Below are 13,402 nucleotides of genomic sequence, written 5' to 3'. Positions count from 1 at the left end.
AGAAAATCCAGCCCCAGCGTTTCCAGCCTACCCTTGCGGGTAACTGGAATATCGAGTCCTGAGAGGAGATACAAGACCTCCAACATTCTATTCCAGAGGTACAGTGTTGACTAAACCCTTAGAGAGAATTCTTGAAGCAAACCCTTGGCAAACCAACTTAACTTAAACTGCTACTTACTTACTCCCTCCCAAGTATTAGGCTTAGGTCAGGTACTCTGGGGGAGGCGTAGTTAGAAGCACCAGTTGAGGACGTTAGCTAAATGTATATATGAAAGTATATATTTTATTCATTTTAACTATCGTATGGCTAAGAAACCATATCAATGCTTTTACAGTATTATTTAGCAATCCTCCTTTTACTGTACGCACTTTTTATAATAACAAGTCTTGCAATTGTGGCAATTCATTTCTCTTGCATGAGAAGAAAGACTGTTCAATAAATAATACCTTTTATTGAAAACGCCCGTCTCTCTATTCTCTGCATCCTGGTGAAAATAATTCTTGCACAACTGACTGAGTGAAATAGCTGTCTATTGTTTCACACGACTCTAGAGATTGACTCTTATTCTAAGGAGCAAAGTTGTCATGTTTATGCGGTTGTTTATGCGGTTGTTGGAAAACTGAATCCCTTCTTGTCTGTGCCTGGGAAGCTGATAACTTATTATTCAGTCAAGAAAGTTTCCAGTGACCTCTGAGCTAGTTGGTACAAACCCAATTAAGTCTAACATAGTCTGTAGAGACCTGGAAGACCGCACTTCTACGTCTACACTGCTGTTTGTTATTCCAATGCGCAGGGCCTATAGAGAAAATAGGAACTACACTACAGAGGGACTCAGGAAGGTTTATCCCCCAGTGAGATCTCCTTCTCCGCCTTGGGAACTTAACATTGTTATTACTAAACTGATGGGTGCTCCTTTCGAGCTTATTCATAAGGAGACTTTGCAGCATTTGACCTGGAAGGCTGTTTTTTTTAAGTAGCCATCACTTCAGCCCGCAGCCTGAGTCAGATTCAGGCGCTGTGGTGTAAGGAAGCTTATACTGTTTCTCATGCCAATAGGGTGGTGCTACATACACATCCGAGCTTCCTTCCTAAGGTGGTCTCAGATTTTCACATCAATCAAGTTATTACTCTGAAAAGATACCACTGGTAACCTCGCAGGTTAAGGGCGCTCTAAATATCACCAGGGATTCACAAACGATTCCCAAATTAGTGGTGCGGCAAGGTGAGAAGAAGGGTGGTTACCAGACTACCCTCAATACCCACATACAGTGTTGAAAAGAACATTAGACAATGGGGGCTCCCACCTGCGCTCCTATATATCAAAGTTCAATAGTATACCCAGTAAAGGCTAGCACAATATGGTAATGTACATCAAACGGTCATATCGCACAATAATAGTCCCAATCTCGTGACCAAAAATTCACCGGTCACAAATGAAATGTCAATTCCTCAAATCCTGGTTACAAAGCAATTTCCAATATATCCAAGAAGTTCACAAATAATATCCTTAGACTGTAAATTTGGTCGTAAAGTTCTTCTTTATTCTTGGATTCCTTAGCTTGTCAAGTTCCAATATATTCAATCTACAGCCAACACGTGTTTCGTCTGGCTTTATACATTAGCCATCGACTTCATCAGGGCTGCATACTAAACATCAAAATAAGTATGTATCAATATACATCATAGCTCCAAAGTAATTTTCAGTAGCTTAAAGGTAAGTGAAAAAGTAAAGAATCATAATAATAGATTCCAGTGATTTTTGAGGAATGTGAAGAAAGGAAAGTATCCTGTAACACCAAGATCAGTAGGTCACCTTTGTGCTCACCAAATCACCGAAATGACAATGTGAATGACATTAGTCACCTTTCTAAGTAAAACAGAAATTCGTCCCAGAAGATTTATCTACTCTTCTTGACTGAAGTAAAACTTCTTGTCCTCTGTATAATACAAATACATCAAATAAGTAAAAGTTCCAATTAAGACTACAATACCATGTCCCATTAACCATGTCCCATTAACCATGTCACTCTCTAATCCAGTTCTCCAATCCTCACTATCTCAAGTTGGGCATTATTCATAAATATAAACCCCTTTCTAAGACTCCCCATTTTCATGTATCACCTCCACCTCTTTACGACCGAATTTACAGTCTAAGGATACTATTTATGAACTTCTTGGATATATTGGATTTGAGGAATGGACATTGCATTTGTGACCGGTGAATTTTTGGTCACAAGATTGGGACTATTATTGTGCGATATGCCTGTTTAATGTACATTACCATATTGTGCTAGCCTTTACTGGGTATACTATTGAATTTTGATATATAGGAGCGCAGGTGGGAGCCCCCATTGTCTAAAGTTATTACTCTGCCCACCTTCTTTCCTAAACCTTCAGCTCCCCCTGAGAGATCATTACACTCTTTAGATCTCCGGAGAGTATTTAAATTTTACCTTGCCAAAACTCACACTTAAAAAATCTGCCTGGCTCTTTATCAACTACGGTTCCACTAACACCGGTCTAGCTGCATCTAAAAGATCCAGTTCTCAATGGATTGTCTCTTGTATAGCTTTACCCTACCAGTTAGCTAACAAGACCTTACAAGGCAGACCTAAAGCACACTCTATCAGAGGGAAAGCTACCACTCTCCTTCGCAACGTTCCTATGTCTGAAATCTGCAAGGCAGCCACATGGTGATCAGTGCATACCTTCACACTCCATTACTGTCTAGATTCTGATGCTCAAGCCAATGCCCAGGTTGGGCAGGCTTCTTTAAGGAATTTGTTTGCATGATTGCAATCTGAATATGATGTTTTTTCATGTTCTGTATACTCTGTTGCTCGTCCGGTATGGGCTTGATACTCCATTCATAGATTATGACTAGGTATGTCAGGCTCCGCCCCTTCGCTACACCACTGTGCAAATGCGCCAGCTGGCGTGTTGTAAATTGGGAGATTCATTCCCCTTGAGTCCTGAGGCTCTCTGGGGGCCAACTAGCCCACCAGGTACCTCCAGTAAGCTCCACAGAGCTGTGTTGCAGAGAGGTGTAAAAATGGGCATGGCCTCTGAACACCTCTGCAACGCAGCTCCCTGGCCCATACTGGAGGTACTTGGTGGGTTAGTTAGCTCCCAGGGACCCTCAGTATTCAAGGGAAATAAATTCCTCCACCTACAACGCGCCGGGGGGCGCGTTTGCGGAGTGCTGCAGTTAAGAGGGGCGTGGCCTCCGCCGCAATGCCGGATTTTTTTTTTCTTTCAAGAGGGGCTGTGGGGCCCTAGGTAACCCATCCCCCCAGGGCCTGCTTTAAAAAAAAAAAGGTAGGCCTCCCTCCCTTGGCCTCAAGTGGCCGGGGCTGGCGTCACTTTGTTTTTTTTTTATCATTAATGGAGGGGGGCCGTGTGGCCACCCTCCTAGGCCACTCATGCCCCGGGGACCCTATCCCCGTGCCCTGGCCTCTTTGTTGGGGACCACCAATTTCCCCACGGTCACGCCGGCTTCCCGACGCCTTTTTTTTTCCTTTCTAAAAAAATGCTTTTTTGGGGCCTGGGGGTCCTTGTGGCGCCCCTTGAGCAGGCCTAGGGGGTCAGGGTGTTTATACCCTCCCCCTTTTCACCTTTCTTTTTCAGTTTTCTTGTGACTCGATTCACAGTCACAAGATGGCTGCCAATTCTTCCTGGTTTTGAGTGTTGTCAGCCAATTAGGATGAAGCTCGTGGTCTGGAGGGTTTGCGGATCCTCGGCGGCCCCTAGATATCGATATTTGTTTTTTTTTTACAATTTCTCAGCAACTACTGAACAGATTTACATTATGTTTAAAAAAGTAGTTTCTGAACCAAGAGCTACCTTTTTGCCAAATTTCATGTAATTCCGTTCAGCAGTTCGGGCTGAAGACTAGTCTAAAATTTTTTACGGGAATTAACATGGAGAAAACACTTTTTGGGATCCCCCTTTTTTCTCAGCCCCCACTTGACAAATCACCTTAAACTTTCAGGATAGGAGCTGACCTGGATGAAAGAAATGTTGTGAGAATTTTATGAAGATTTTTCAAATAACGCCAAAATTATTAGCAAATCAAAAAACGCTTTTCGTATGAAAACTAGGTTCTAACTATAACTTCCTACTGGTGACCGCCAGTTTGTGATATATATATATATATATATATATATATATATATATATATATATATATATCTATCTCTCTGGGGGTGGCATAATACATGCTGCAGCCCTCCGAGGCCCTCTGGTCACAAGGCCCTTGGTACCGTTTACAAGGGACTTGCATTTGGTCCTGAGGTTTGTCAATATTGGAGACAAAGGTACAGTTTTGGGAAACGCAGGCTTCATGTATCTGGTAAAAGATCTGGGGTTAACCATACAAAAAAGGGCACTTTCTTACAGCCTGTGGCATATATTGCGGTAGATTCATATGCACCCACCCTCCTCCCCGGACACCTATATTTGTTGCGGCAGTTATCTACATTAAATATCACACTATTACAATGGAGTCGAGGACCATGCGCTTTGGAAGCAAGAGGAGGAGGAGTCACTACATCTCGTTACTCGAAAGACTTCTTCAAAGAAAAACAACTTGCACACTTCAGAGGCCAACACTAGATGGTGAGCCTATGCTAGGCGTGTGCATTTACATCTCTACATGCCACAAACAAATACTTACTGGGTAAGAAACCATTACCTTTTTGTACCAAATAATTGAGGTCTCACCCCACCTAAGTTCTTCCAAAATCGACAGACTGTACTGTGATTTAAGTTTGTTGCCACATCTATCTTTATTCAGTGGATGCCCTGCTTTTCCTAGTTAATCCATGGTTTAAGCTTTGTAAAGCTTACCTTTTCTTATAAGTAAGCAAGCAAGCAATGATAACTTTATTTCGGTCGAAGACCATAAAAGTGCAGATAAGATACATACAAGGCACAGTAATTAAAACAGTAAATATGAATGGCTGATATTAGAGATAAAAAGTTAATTAAACAAATAGTTATCGATTGGGAATTTAGATAAGATAGTATTTTTTTATTTTTTTTTAAAAGAATGAATTCAGGTATATTTACAATGACTTTAAACAAAACCTTTCCTTCGTCGCCACATACCATGTAAAAAGTGATAAACAGCAAAGACAATAGGTGGCGAGGTGTCGTGCAATAAAACTCTACACGCCTGCATATATTGCCTGAAGCCCAAGTTTCTACATGGTGGGATCAACCAGCATTTTCTTATTGCAATATACGCTGGGCAGAAAAACATGGGCAACATCTTCTCGAATGTAATTGCATGCTGGCAGGATACATTTTCTGCTTTAGCCCATTTCGAGGTAAATGCCCTAATTGTCAGGCATCCATGCCTCAATTGAGTATATAATTTCCCTTCAAGAGGGGGTTGGACTACATCTAGGAATTCCTCCTGTCGAGGTACAGATTTCACTAAGAGGAACTCCAGACAGCCTACCCTGGATTGTTAATCGGTGTAATGCAAGTACATTTTTCTCCCTCACCAGGGTTAACAGCTGTGCCCTAGGTATACTCGGGGGTCTCCCATAGCTGGGGCAATCCTACATAGGTGGTGAGGGCCTTAATATGAGATAGCCAAGGAATATTATTTTTTATATGACCCCAGACCTCCAAAAATTCAGCTCTATAGGATGCCAGTTCCGGTGCTGACCAGAACCTCCTCCAGTAGAGCAGTGGCCGGGCAGCTACCAGCTCCTCTATGGACTCTAGTCCCAAATCCAACCTCAAGGGGGTAAGTGGTGTACTTTGTGGTAGACCCACCAAATTCCTCATGAAGGACTGCTCAACCCTCAAGGGGCTATAGGTATTCTTATGTCCCCAAAGTTCAGCGCCATACATAGCTGCGGTCCTCGTCTGGAGTCCATAAATTTCAAGGAATGGAGCTACCGGTTTAAATCCTGATGTTCTGTGGAACTTGCTGATACCCCCTACTATTTGCGATAGTCTAAGCGCTGATTTTGCAATTTGGTGACCCCAGCCAATATCTTCTGTCAACATGATGCCAAGTTAGACAAAAGTCTTGACCCGTTCCAGGGGAATACTGTTCAAGACAGGGTTCGGACGGGTCTGCCTCGGGGGAATGAAGATCATAAACGTAGTTTTGTCCAAGTTGATCTCAGAACCCCGCGAGGCACAGAATGATACAAACCCATTCAGAACACGCTGGATGCCCGATGATGTTTTTGGATAACAACAAAGTGTCATCCGCAAACATCAGAGCGGGCACCCGACCAGAGGCCAACCAGGGAGCGTCATTGTCTTTTACACCATTTAAGGCGTCCACAAGGCCATTGATAAAAAGGCTTAACAACGTGGGAGCCAGGACGCACCCCTGTCGCACACCCCTAGATACGGGAAAGCGGGCTGAAAGATCCCCATGTCTCCCACACCTAACCTGAGCATAATTGCCAACATGCAAACTAGTTAAGATGTTCAATAGGTAAGGTGGGAGACCCAAATCTGCGAGTACTTTCCACAACTTTTCCCTGGGAACCAGATCTAATGCGGCCCGCAGGTCCACAAAGACAAGGTAGAGGCTGCCACCCTCCACTCTTGCTGTTTTCTAGAATAAGACCTGGAGCCGAAAGATCTGGTCCAGGGTTGAGATGCCTAATCTAAATCCAGCCAGGAGAGTAGTCCGTATTTGGTGTTCCTCCATCCACCTTTGTATCCTGTCCAATATGATCCTACCCATTAGTTTTTGTGTTACATCTATAAGGCTAATGGGCCTATACTTTGATGGGGTTAGCGTACAACCCTTCTTGTGAATGGGGACGATCTCAGCTCCCAACCAGGTGTCCGGTAAATCAAACTCCGTAAGAACCGCATTGAACAGGATAATCCGGTATGGTGCCCATATTTTGGTTTGAGATCGGAACAGGTCCCCAGGCAGTTTATCAAGGCCAGGAGCTTAATTGGGGGTCAGCCTTGCTATGGCAGATTCTACCTCCTTTAGGTGATGATCTCTAATATTTCATGGAGGTAAGTCTCTGGAGCTCCCGGGTAATCCACCCGCAACCTCACACCCGAGTCCCACACCATTCGATACTCGTGGTGGGAGTCTGGGACGGGGGATGGCGGAAGGGCCACGTCTCCTTCCTGGAGCGAATTTGTCGTCCTAGTCGTTCTATACTCTTGGGCAGATTTGGAACCTAGGTGATGGGCGTGGCTAGATTCCATATTTGTATAAAGTGCTCTGAAATGCGCCTCCCACACTGAGGGCGCAATATTCGGGAGAACGGCCTCCCCTCCCCCTCTTACATCTGAGCTAACAATGGCCCAGAATGATTTGGCATCCTTGAAAAGGAGTGCAAATCTCAATTCCTCCCACCTAGTTTCCTCCCAATCCCTCTTACCTTTAATAATTGCCTTTTTATAGAGCTGTCTAGATAGCCTGATTCCTAAACTATCTCTAGATTTGATTGCCAAAAGGAGATCCCTTTTTAGGTCTCGTGGCGTTGAACCGCGGCCTCGCCAAAGACCTATTGTTAGGGATTCTTCTTTCCAGGAGAGGGGACAGGAGCTGGCCGCGCGCTCGGAATTGAGCGGGCCACGCGAACGCGCTCGCTGTGGCCAGCTCCTTTCTCCTCTCCTGGAAAGCTCCAACCCGACACACGCATGCGCATACACGGAGACACACACACGAGCGCCCATGCACGCACGCACACATACATACAGAGAACCCCTCCCACCCCCGCACACATACACGCGCACACACAGACACACGCTCGTGCACATCCCCCCTCAAACCCCACTCACCATGTTCTTCTCGCGTGTCCCTCGGCAGCCAGCGGGTCATTCTGGGCAACAGGCGGGGGCCGTGGGGTTCTCCACGAGCACGGGAGCCCCGCTATGAGACGCAAATCTTTCCGCGGGCACAGGAGCGCGGCGGGGGTAGGCTCCCGTCTGCTACCTGTATTTTTCCGGCCCCGCCCCCGTCCCAACAAAGGTTGCCTGGCTTCCTGTTGAAGCAGGGCTGTGGCGGTGAATTTGCTTGTTTCTTGTTTTTAATGTTGCAGTTACACATTTGCTGCAAAATTAGGGACTGCTGCTGCTAAACTTAACAGGCTGTCATCACCTATCCTATTTTTATTTCTTTTAACTGGCAACATCTTAAAGCTGTTGCCTGTGTGAAAAGAGTGGATCTAAACAAATTATGCTTCCCTAATGCCATGCGTTCGTAGCATTTATTGTTTACGGTAAATATATGACTAAGAGCATTTGTAATTGGAGCTGCTCTAATATTTGTAAAATTAAAGCAACGCTGTATTAATGGGTTTTGATTAAATGGATGACCCCCCACGTTCGTATTTTTCAGGGAGCTAACATTAATAGGACACCCCACTCATTCACTTAGATGAATATATATAATGCACGTAGCATTGGAGAGATGAGATCTGTCGACGTGACAAATGCGTTTTAGGCAGCCTTATATACAGTTTTTGTTATATTACGTTTGTTTGAAGCAAACGCAGTTTAGATCTGTAATTACAAGTTTGTGAATCCTAGAACATTTGCCAGCGATCACTAATGGGAACTTTTCATACATACCAGTGTTACACTGTTAATGGTTATATCATGGCGTTGTTCGTAACTTTGCATATATAGCGATCATCCAGCAAAATATAGTATACAAACAATGCTAACACTTTTCGTAACATGACTGTTTTTGTATTATTTGAAAAACAATAAAACAGATTTAAACAAAAAACAGGTCTGCCATAGGAGCAGGGGGCAATACCCACCCATGAAGTATTTCCTGGCAAGCTCAATAGTTAATATTATTTATTAGCAAAAATGCAAAGGGCCTAATAACAGATCTTGAGTGTAATACAACCAGGGTAGAGAGATAAGCATAAAGGAAAACATAAGTAACACTTTCGGTAAAATAGTCTTGTTGTAGGCCCCAGAAGTGCATCATCAGACTGTGTGAATAATAACTGCGTCAGCCCCGTGCGTGTGGTGCATCATCAGAGCTGTGTGAATAACAGCTGTGAGCCCGTGCCGAAGGTGCATCATCAGAGCTGTGTGAATAATAACAGCTGTGAGCCCGTGCCTGAGGTGCATCATCAGAGCTGTGTGAATAATAACTGCGTCAGCCCCGTGCGTGAGGTGCATCATCAGAGCTGTGTGAATAATAGCTGTGAGCCCATGCCTAAGGTGCATCATCAGAGCTGTGTGAATAATAACTGCGTCAGCCCCGTGCACAGTGTGCATCATCCACATTGCTCAGGTCATCCAAATTGCTCAGGTCATCCAAATTCCTGCACTCTCTACCACACTGCTTTCACAAACAGCATACTCTTGCACACACTCTCACTGCTCACCAATTCAAAGTTTGCTAATAATGTTATGCAACGCATTGTCATACACAATTCCAATAACTCAAACTTTAACGCTGCGAGACCTATTGCATTGTAAATGCGTGTTGCTTTCCTGCAGTTGTCATCATACCAGGGGTGTGTCTTCTTAGCCCCACACCGTTTATTCCCACTTACTGGGTAGAACAAATCCCACAGTGAGAGAGCCAACTTCCTATGGATTTCTGCGGCTTGACCGTTGGGGCCAGAGTCACTCATCTCAATAATCCTAGGTACAGCGATCTCGTATATATCGGCAAGCCTACTAGGGAAGTCCTGAAAATGGGGCCATTTAACCCTACGCCTATTATTGGCTACCGTGAGGGGCAAGATCTCAGTATTGGGTTTGGCATCAGGGTTTGTCAACCCGAAGCTCCCTGGCTTGAGTGATAAGACAAGGGCACTATGGTCGCTATCTTGCCTCGGTAGGACCCTAAATTCCATCAAACTATCCCAATGTTTTGCTTCCATCATTATATAATCAATGATTGCAGTTTGTTCTACCCTATTGAATGTGGCTGACCCCGTTCGGTCAGGGTCCAGCTTCCCGTTGCACGCCCGCAGAGACGTTGCAAGGGAGAAAGATTTAATTTGCAAGACCAGCGGGGTCCATGCCCTAACTGGGGGGATCTTAGGGTTAGAGATATGCCAAAACGAGTCTTCATCATCTTGCTCACCCAGCTCGGGACTGGTCAGAGGCTCGAATTGACAGTTAAAATCTCCACCAAGGACTATAGCGATTGAGGGGTCAAGTGCCTGAATAAAGAGATTCAATACATTAATAGTATTTGATTCCTGTCCATTCCTGACTGGTCTTGAGTAAATATTTATTATGGCTAGTTGGGGCATGTTTAGGGGTGTCAGTAGAACACATTGGACGTCTAGAGAGTTAGTTGGCAATTGGGTTGCCTGGACGCCCAAGTGCGTACCTACCCATATCGATACACCACCCGATGGGCGACCTCTACCCCTAGTGGTTGCCAGGATATCAAAGGTTGCATAACCTGGGCTGCCACTCTCCTCCAGTGCCCAGGTTTCCTGCATCAGGCAGATGTCGTGTGATGCCATAAAGGTACCCCACTCAGGTGTAAGTAGCTTATTTTTTAACCCGGCTACATTCCACGAGAGGATTTTTATACTTCTATCAGCTACCTCAGGATTGAGTTGTAGATTCCTGGATCGGGGGAGCTAACACTAGTTATAGTCCCTGGCTGGATTATCCCTTCTCTCATTTCCACACTAGGTACAGCCTCTATGTGAGTACAGTCTTCCAACTGGTACACAATTTTCCCCCATTTCTCCCATTCCCACCTCAGTCAAGGGGTGAGGTACTATTTCTTCCCCCGGGGTAATAGTTATATCATTTTCCTCCAATAAAATTGCAAGGGTAGATGTTCCACTGTAAGTATTTAGTAGGGAATTCTCATTCACAGGGCGTCAATCACACTCTTCTAAGCCTGATAAAACATTAAATCTATTTACTGACAGTATATTTTCAGATGCACACAAGTTAGTTAAACCCCCGTTTTGAAAATTTTCACTATATGAAGGGCCGATGGTACATAGAAATAAGACAAAGGTACAATTGTTGACAAGTCCTTCCTTGGCCAGTCACAAATATATTCCACAGCCTTCCAATCCCCAAAATTGATATCTATGCAGTTCCCCCTCACAGACTTTGGCTTTTTCCCCACCCAACTCACTCTTCTTGCAAAGAGGATTTCTGCACATAGATGCGTTGGCAGCGGGCGATTTCTATTTGAGCCAAAAAATGCACTTATTTTTAAGCTCCGCATAAGATTCCTTTCTGCCCTGAGCCAATGGAGGAACTCCCGCCAGGACCACCACATACGGTGATGATTCAGGGGGGAGTTCCAGAACTGGTAAGACAGGCTCAGTAGGAGCAAGTGGGATCCCAAGCACAGCTCGATTTTAGACAGCTTGCCTACTTGGTTCAGCTTGATGTGTCCTATCCTTCTGTTGTTCTCGTTCTGCTACTCTCGCATTAACTGAGGGGGGATGAGGGCCAGGCCCTGCCGACTTAGTCAGAGCGGTATTTAGAATAGTGTTATCCCTCTGAATAGCGTTAACATTCACATTAGGAAGTACATAAGGAATAACATCTAGTACATGTTCCCTCATACCATTTGACGTCTTACTCTTTGACTCATTGGCTCGGTTTCCCACTCTCCCCTGTATTGAGGCGAGGGATAACTCAAGGCACACAAGTCTCGTGTCAATTGAGTCCAGTCTATCGTAAAGTGGGTGGCATACTCTTTTGATGCTGTATTCCAATTTTGCCCAAAAAGACGGACCCATCTCTTTCAGTGCTTCATCCCCATTACTTGGTGGGCGAGTATCTCCTTCATTTACAAGTTGTGTTCTAGTAGAATTTTGGGGAGAGGTTAGTGTCAAATTCCCCTTAGGTGAGACCACGTTCGTAGTTCTTACTTTCTTCCCCTTCGCTTGAGTTTGAGCCCCGGTACGCTTCCTTTTGGATGCCAAACTTAATGGTTGGTGTGGTTTGCTCATTTTGGCGTTACTAGCTGACTGGGTCTTAATATTTGGCGAACACGCACTCCTTACTAAATTACTTCAATTTTCCATAGATCCTACATCCTTTACAGTAGCCGGGAGATCTAGATTGCATATCAGGGGGTCAACAGATTGGGCTATTTGACTTATCATCTCTACATCCTCCAGTGAGGATATTGTGTCATGGGTATTGATCTGCGAGGGATCTGGTGACCTAGCTTTCGACAAACTTCCCATAGAGGATCTCTTATCAAAAGCGATATCAAGGGATAGTCTCTTCTCTGTTAGTTCGATATCCCGGGCTAGTGCTGAAGACACTCTAATAAGGAAATTGTCCAGCGTTCCCATTAGTGACCCTCAGTGGATTTCCTATGACTCTCGCCATTAAGTGGTTGGGTAGACATAATGTGCGATTGAACAGCTCAGAAACCTCCTTCCCAGTGTGGAGTGATACTCGCTCACTGTAGGGCAATAGTCTTCTCACACACTAACCTTGTTATCGATGTTGGAGGGGTGTCCCGTCCCGTCCTTGGCTGTGCTAGAACGGGTCCGCCCTTGGCGTTCCCACGACGCGGGGGCTGCGCTGGGATTTAAGGCGCCTCCGGGCGCGGAAATTACGATGGCGGATTCAGCCGCAAAGGAGCCTGGGACCCGTAGTCCTCGTCCACCTCTCAGCGGCTGCAGCTGTGAAGTGGTGGCAGGGGCGGAGGGGGGGGTCCGGAAACACAACTGCCCACCAGCAAGGACAACAAGGCGAGGTAGGTTAAAGCCCTGCTCAGTTCGTAGAATGTTTATGTAGATATAGCGACTTTCCCCAAAGCGGGACACAAGCACCACTAAAAGACCACCAAAAGACCACTAATGTATCTCTTTGTGTAAAGCGTTGCTATCAATCCTCCAGAGAGGTGCTTTTCCTCGTTCACTCCTGTTACACCTGGTCACCGAGCATTCAGCAAGCCTTTCGTAGAAGCGGCGTCGTGTACACACAGACAAGCTTGCAGACAAAACCAATCTGCTGCAGACCGCCAAGCACCAGCTGGCTGCCTCCAGGCAATCCGCTCCGAGCCTGGGTGGTCAGAATCGCACACCGCCTCCAGCAAGTTTTCCTCTCCCACCATCCACTCTCGAGCCGCCGTCTGGTCCGCTGCCAAAAAAAACCTTCACCCTGCCGGTCTGAAGGTCTGGAGTACAACCGTGAGTAATTCCGCCGTAATTCCCGCAGTGCTACACCAGTTAGCTACCGTTAGCCAATGAATATTATCAGTGCAACTAAAGACGTTATCATGCCTAATAGCCTCCATCTAGAAGTGTATAATGCATCTAGTGACTTGCTAAGCTCCAATGTAGGAAACTTAGAAATTACCTTTCCATATGTCTGTTTTGGTATAATTGTACACTCCATCAGGGGTAGTAACTGCTGTATAAATGTAATTACAATGATGAAATCGGAGATGGTGTAAATAATGGGGGGCAAATTGGGG

The 13,402-nt window shown here is 45.2% G+C and overlaps 1 protein-coding gene across 4 annotated transcripts in view; it reads left to right on the top strand.

Moving 5' to 3' along the window:
• PSIP1 (PC4 and SRSF1 interacting protein 1) overlaps positions 1 to 13,402 on the top strand; it is a 560,846-nt gene that overhangs the window by 247,120 nt on the left and 300,324 nt on the right. The window lies entirely within an intron of this gene.

The sequence above is a fragment of the Lissotriton vulgaris genome, chromosome 3_1 (assembly GCF_964263255.1).
Source record: "Lissotriton vulgaris chromosome 3_1, aLisVul1.2, whole genome shotgun sequence".
Lineage (NCBI taxonomy): Eukaryota > Metazoa > Chordata > Amphibia > Caudata > Salamandridae > Lissotriton > Lissotriton vulgaris.
This window is presented reverse-complemented; position numbering and strand designations above follow the sequence as displayed.